Here is a 7,581-nt window from a genome sequence, read left to right as displayed (position 1 = left end):
ATCTTCTATGGTGACAGAGGGCTCGATTGGCTTGTCAGATAGATCGGGCCCGGGACATCCTGTCTACTGCAAATCGCTACAGTTGATATAGGGCATGTCCATTGTCTGCAAATTTCATAACGCTAGAGGGGGTGGGTGGGAGTCCTAGCGATGTTACGGCTCATACAAATTTGAATAACATTCATACAAAAAGCGTTACAAGGGGGTGGGTGGGTGCCCAAAATGGTCAATTTCAGCGTTATGAAATAAATGAATGAACCCTAATTTGCTGCTAAAAAGGAATCGCCAAAGAAATCTCTCGCCGATTCCTTGCACAAATTTTCTACAGCGACTCCCGTTTGAACTGACATTTCTTTTCAGCTGAGTACTACATGGTACTACGATCGGAAAAAACACTTCCTTGATCGGTACCTTGCAGGAATTTCCTATGCATAAAGAGAGGCCTATTATTATTATTTATCTTTATTAGAGTGGCTTTTCGCCCTTGGCAAGTTCACCACTTAGCCAAGAAAGGCCTAGAAATTGTTGGGCAAAATCGGACAATAATCAGGTATAAAACGAGATTTACAACGGAACGTTTTTATTTGTAGCGATTCGATTTGCACAAGAGTCAATTGAATGAACGAGAATGAAAAAAAGGAAACGGAAATACAAAAGAATGTCAAAAGCAAAGTACATGGGTCGTTCTCTCTTGATGTTGTCGTCGTGTGACACTCTAGCGGCAGGTGGTGGAAATTCTAACACTCCTCCTCACCAAGTGCCGCTACCTTCCCTGTAGATAATCCAAGCAATCGGGATAGCTGCTTTACCTTCGTCGTTCCTAGTGGCTTCGTCAGTAGGTCTGCCGCCATTGTTTCGGTGGAGCAGTACTCAAGCCTGATTAGTTTCTGGTCACACTGCTCACGAACGTATCTTCGTCTCTATATGTTTTGACCTGCGACTGACTCGGTCCGACTGCACAAACTGTATGCATCCCTGATTATCCTATTTGATGCATGTTGGCCCAACGACAGTTTCACCCATATCCTTAAGCAATCTTCTCAACCATACCGCTTCTTGGGTGGCTTCTCCGAGAGCCACGTATTCAGATTCCATTGAACTGAGGGTAACACAATGTTGAAGCCTGCTACCCCAAGAAATTGCTCCTCCAGCGTATAGAAAGGCGAACCCGGTAGTCGATCGACGAGTCATGACGTCGCCCGCCCAGTCGGCGTCCGAAAACCCGATCAAGCCTGCATCGCTGTTGTACTCTAAACGAGCGCCTTTGGTTGAGATCAAATAGCGAAGAACCCTTTTGGCAGCGTTCCAATCATTTTCCGTAGGTGCACAGACTTTTCGACCGAGGATAGAAGCGCTCACGGCAACGTCCGGTCGAGCACACACTGCTACGTATAATAAGGCACCCACGAGACTCCGATACGCTGAATTGTTGCAAAATGGAGCACTGTTATCAACCGTAGAAACAAATCCAGTATCCATGGGGCTCTTAGCGGCCTTGGCAGCTTGTAGTCCGTACCTTCTAGCGATTTTGTCAATGTAGCCCTCCAAACAAACACTGTACTTCCCATCATGTCGTTGGATTTCCAGTCCCAAAAAGTAGCTCGGCTCTCCCAAGTCTGTGATGTCGAACTCTTTCTTCAGTGCTCTGGTCACCTTGTCGATTTCAGATGCACTCCGGCATGCAACGAGGATGTCGTCAACATAAATCAACAAATAGATTGGCGATCCATCGACGACCTTGGAATAGAGGCATTGATCTGTCTCGCTTTGCTTGAAGCCCAGTTGCTGCAACACGGTGTGCAGACGCTGGTTCCAGCATCTGGCCGATTGTTTAAGACCATAAATACTACGGCGCAGTCTGCAGACGAGTCGTTCTTTACCCTTCACGATGAAACCGGGCGGCTGTTTCATGAACAGCTCCTCGTTCAGGTTACCATAAAGGTAAGCAGTCTTCACATCTAAGTGGCGCAAAGTAAGATTGCGTTGAGACGCCACAGCTAGTAATGTGCGAAGCGTTGTCTGTTTGATGACAGGGGCAAAGGTTTCCTCAAAATCTTCCCCGTACCTTTGAGTATACCCTTTTATATCCTGCAAATAAAGAATAAAATAATATGTTAATCAGTCCACAGTTCGGGAAGTCTCTCTTCTGCGCCTACGGTAGCCAGTATTTATAGCTCAGAAATTCTGTAGGTACGAACAAGTAAAAGGTACCAGAGTCATAAGAAATATCACTTGAGATAGGTAGACATGACAGTCCTTTCCCCTTTAGAAACTTTCTATCAACTCTTTAAAATGCCGCCTTCACGTTACAACAACGAACAATCGAAAATATACCCAACAAATTCCACAGCTGTAACTTCAAAGTATTTATTTCATGACTACAACAAGACATTAAAATCATTGGATTCATACTGCTTTGCTCAACATTACATTTGACAACTTCGTCAACACTAAAGAACAATTTCGTTCATCTCAATATAGCAATCGCTTCACAAAAGAACAACTATGTTCACAATATTCGACAATTTCGTCAGCTCTGAAGAACAATTTAGTTCAACTCAAATTGGTAATTTCACCACACTCAAATGAATAAAATTGGCAAACTCGCCACCTCAAAGAAAAACGATAATCGCCAACACACATTTCCATGATCCTCGTCGCCACTTTTATATCCTGCAAATAAAGAATAAAATAATATGTTAATCAGTCCACAGTTCGGGAAGTCTCTCTTCTGCGCCTACGGTAGCCAGTATTTATAGCTCAGAAATTCTGTAGGTACGAACAAGTAAAAGGTACCAGAGTCATAAGAAATATCACTTGAGATAGGTAGACATGACATACCCCTGAGCTACTAAACGCGCTTTATGTTTGACAATCTCATTCGAGGCGCCACGCTTGATTTTATAAATCCATCGACAACCTAACGCTTTACGGCCTGCTGGCAGTTCAGTCAATTCCCATGTGCCATTCCTGTTGTGGGATTCAATCTCCTCCTTCATGGCAGCGCGCCATTCAGCCTCGTCGGGTCCAGATAAGGCTTCCTGCAAGCTCTGTGGTTCTTCCTCGGATTCGGTCTGAGCACTAAATATCTCTTCCAGCAGCCGTTGTGCAGGAACGCCTTTGTTGATACGCGACGAACGACGAAGTGTTCCAATCTGTTCCAACTCAACAACACGACGATCTTCTGAAACCTGGGAAGCATTGCTGTCATCTGATTCTTCTTCGGCTTCTTCCATCCGTACTTCCTCTTCAGCATCTTCGTCTTCATACACTGGCAGCTGCAGCAGATGGCTTGCTCTCGTGGTCGTAACTCCACTCGTACTCGCTTCGACATCCCCACGAACTCCAGACTGCTGAAGGAATTTAGCATCCCTACTCACAGTAATGCGATTCGTCGTAAGGTCAAGGAAACGGTAAGCCTTACGCCCTTCAGCATAACCCACAAACACCATTTTCGTCGCTTTGGGATCCAGCTTACGCCTTTTCACATCCGGTACGTGAACTTACGCTTCGGTTCCAAACACACGTAGAAAGGAGTAGTTTGGTTTCTTCCCCCACCATCGTTCGTACGGTGTAACGTCAATCGCAGTAGTCGGCAGTATATTCAAAAGCAAGTTGGCAGTTGTCACAGCTTCTCCCCAATATTGTTTTACCAAACCGGCCTCCGACAAAAGACACCGCATCATTTCCTGCAAAGTGCGATTCTTTCGTTCCGCTGTGCCGTTTTGTTGGGGACTATACGGTGCCGTTTGTTCCAATAAGATTCCGTTATCAGCCAGAAATTTCCTCAATGGAGCACTGGAGTATTCTCCTCCTCCATCCGAACGGATAACCTTCGGCAGCCGGCCGAACTGATTCTGCAGCATCCTCGAGTACTCAACGATTTTCTCAGCGGCCTCCGATTTGTTCATCAACAAGTAAATGACACAATACCGGCTGTAATCATCCACCATCGTCATCAGGTAGCGGTTTCCACGAGGCGTTGCCACTTCCAAAGGTCCACATAAGTCGGTATGGACCAGATCACCAACCGCACTCGAAATAGACGCAGACTTCTTGGGAAACGGCGCACGGGCCATTTTGCTTTCGCAGCACACCCCACATTCGGATTTCACAGTGCACTTTTCTAATTTCAGCCCGGTTCCCAAGTCATCACGGACGATCTTCTCAATCGCTTGTACATCTCGATGACCGAGGCGACGATGCCATACATGGATACAATCCTGTTTATGGCCCACAGTCGCCGAAAATGCTTTCTGGACTGACGACTTCAAGCGATACAAATTGCCACACCTTTCAGCACGAAGCAGAATCTTGCCATCTTTCTGGATGTCACAGCCCGTCTTGGTAAACGACACGGAACAACCCTCATCGGTTAGTTTACTTACCGATAGTAGGTTTCCAGTCAACGCCGGTACATGGTAGACCTGCTTGACTGACACAGGCACATCCTTACCATTTCCACCCAACGAACGGAATCTGCTAGAGCCAACACCCACTGCAGCGATCTTGTTACCATCAGCCAGGCCAACAGTCGTATTCACTTTGATGACGTTTTCCAGCAGCGTTGCATCGCTGGTCATATGCGATGTGGCGCCTGAATCAAGACACCGTACCACATCACCAGATTCGCCACCGAGTTTCCCCGTGGCCAGACACACTTCATCCGCTTCGTCTTCTTCAACAACAATATTTGCCTTCTGATTGCTCACACTGCCTTTTTCTTTATTCTTCCGGTCATACTCTAGCTTTCTGCACTCCCTTCGAAAGTGGCCTTCTTTGCCACAATAGTGGCACACTTTTTCCTTCTTCTTCTTTTCATTTTTCTTCACACTCACTTCCGTCTTCAGTGCTTTTTCACTTCCAACACCAGCACTTTCACCGGATTTTTTAAGCCGCTTCCTCCACTCATCGAGTAATTTCCCCTTCACGAATTCCAGCTGCAAGTCAGCCTCCGGCCGACTTTCCAAAGCCGTGATGAGGCCATCGTAGGATTCGTTCAGGCTTGACAGGATGATAGCAACTAGCCAGTAGTCCTTCAACGGATCCCCCATGTTCGACAACCTGTTTGCCAGCTGCGTGATTTGCGACAGGTGATCCGCCATGTTTCCGTCGTCCGGCAAATGCATTCGGAAAAGCTTCCGCAAAACATGTATTTTTGTGGCTAGTGAAGACCGAGCATGATAATTTTTCAGCGAGAGCCACATCTCGCGAGCCGACGCGGCATGCAGGACATGACACGTTTGGCTATCGTCGATTGATAGGCCAATCAAAGCACGGGCCTTCCCGTCCTTGTGTATCCAACTAGCAGTTGGAACTTGCGGCATTTGCTCATCGATCACATTTTTCACTCCTTCTCTGATAAGCAAGAGCTCCATGCGGAACTTCCAGAGCTCGTAGTTAAAATCGTTCAATTTTTCTACGCCCAAGCTCATGTTCGCCGCCATTTTGCTCTACAAGCGAAAAAACGCAATGTTCACACGCCGAAAACTTTTTCCACCGCGAAACCTACTTTTAATTCGTTTTTCATACCACACTGTCTGCGATCCACATTATTCGCGCACTCGCGTCACGGGGCCCATGACCTGTTGGGCAAAATCGGACAATAATCAGGTATAAAACGAGATTTACAACGGAACGTTTTTATTTGTAGCGATTCGATTTGCACAAGAGTCAAGTGAATGAACGAGAATGAAAAAAAGGAAACGGAAATACAAAAGAATGTCAAAAGCAAAGTACATGGGTCGTTCTCTCTTGATGTTGTCGTCGTGTGACACTCTAGCGGCAGGTGGTGGAAATTCTAACAGAAATTACTTGTCAGCAGTGGCGCGGGAAGTGGGTAGGACAGGTAGGACATGTACTACGCACAAAATCATCTGGGTAGGACAGTTAAATGATTGTCCAACCCCCGATTTAACAAAAAAAAAACACAAGATCAGCAGAAAGCTTGGAGAATAAATTAAACTATTTATCATCTGCTCAATATACATACAAATTCGATCAATGTTGTTATGAAGCCTAAAAAACACAATAAGGTTTTTCATGGTATTCATATTCATAGTAAAGCGGGAAATGGTTTGTGCATCACCCCACAATTTCTGGCTCGTTAGTAGAACGATTGAGATAATCTATAGTGAAAACTCTGGAAACTAACTGTGATAATTGCTACAAGCAACTTCTTTGACCATTAGAAAAAAAAAACAAATTGAGCCATCCTCAATGACATTTCTGAATGAATCAATGGATGGTTTCTCAAAATCTCGAAAACTTATTCTAACAGACTCAAGTCAAAAAAGTATACAAACTTACTTTACCGATTCTACGTGTTTAGCAGACGAAATTCTACAAGTTGCGCTCTGAACCAACTTGATTTTTCATTTTTAAAACGTTTAATTTCCGGATTTACAAAACGACGAAAGTAAGATTCTCAACTTTCGCAACCTAACCACTACTTTCGCCGCCCCGCTGTATGGAGAGACAAAGTGACTTAACCACGAATCAAAACAAAACACTACTTGAGCCGATTTTACACTGGTAGAAAAACGTCGAAAGTAACTGAATAAATCGGCTTATCATTTTGTAATATTTTTTTTTGTGGGAAATAACAGGAACTCCCTAGTTTTTGAACGCGAGCTTAATGTATGCAAAATTTAAGCGATGTACACGGCGAAAAAAATTTAAAAAGTTGATTAATTTTAAAACAGTTTTCAAAGACAGGTTGTGATTCTTCTGAATTAATTTTCTCAAAACCATATGAAAGTTACTTACGTCGATTTGAAAAAGTAATCGAGAAATATCTACGGCTCACTCTTGGACAAATTGCCGTGAGCATCATCAATAAGTTAATTCTTGAAAAATGATTTGGAAAAAATTCCCAGTGATTTATTGTGGCATCATTTATTAAAATATTCAGAGCAAATTATGACGTTTTTCTGAGAGGTTTTGTGTTGCAGATTTGTTTAAGAAATTCTAACAAAATATTTGATGGAGTTTCTACGCGATGAATCATTTTTCAAGCATCTTCAGTTTCCCAGGATTTTTATTTATTATTAGCCAGGCACTTTGATGCAATGGAATAAAAACTACACAAATTCACAGAATTTTGTTTTCCACCCTATTGTTGTCTAGAAATAGTTGAGAAAATTAAAACATTGGTGTATTTTTGTCAAATTTGTTTAATATTGCTGTGTGCGTTTGAAATGCAAATATCAAATGCGGGAACACCAAATGCGGTAAGATTTTCAACAAGGAAGGCGAAGTCAAAATTTGATTTTCTTTGCTAGGTTGGCGGTGATATGCATCATGGTTGCTAAGTATCCTTTGGTTACTTTGTGTTACCGCATTTGAAACTCAGTTTGCCTGGATTTGCGCAAACGCAAACAGCAATAAAATTGATTTGAAAAGGATAAAAATATGAAGGATATTCATATTTTCAATATGAATGATTTAAAAAGTTGATCCAATTGATGATCCCAAAGGCAGAACTGGTAATAGGTTTCTTTTAATAGACATGGTTTTAATGCGTCTCTAAAAAGTCTCTATTTTTATTGGAAGGTCTATTAATTATCTATTTTAACCAAA

The sequence above is a fragment of the Aedes aegypti genome, chromosome 1, assembly GCF_002204515.2.
Source record: "Aedes aegypti strain LVP_AGWG chromosome 1, AaegL5.0 Primary Assembly, whole genome shotgun sequence".
Classification (NCBI taxonomy): Eukaryota; Metazoa; Arthropoda; class Insecta; order Diptera; family Culicidae; genus Aedes; species Aedes aegypti.
The sequence above is the reverse complement of the archived record's forward strand: the minus strand, read 5'-3'. Positions refer to the sequence as shown.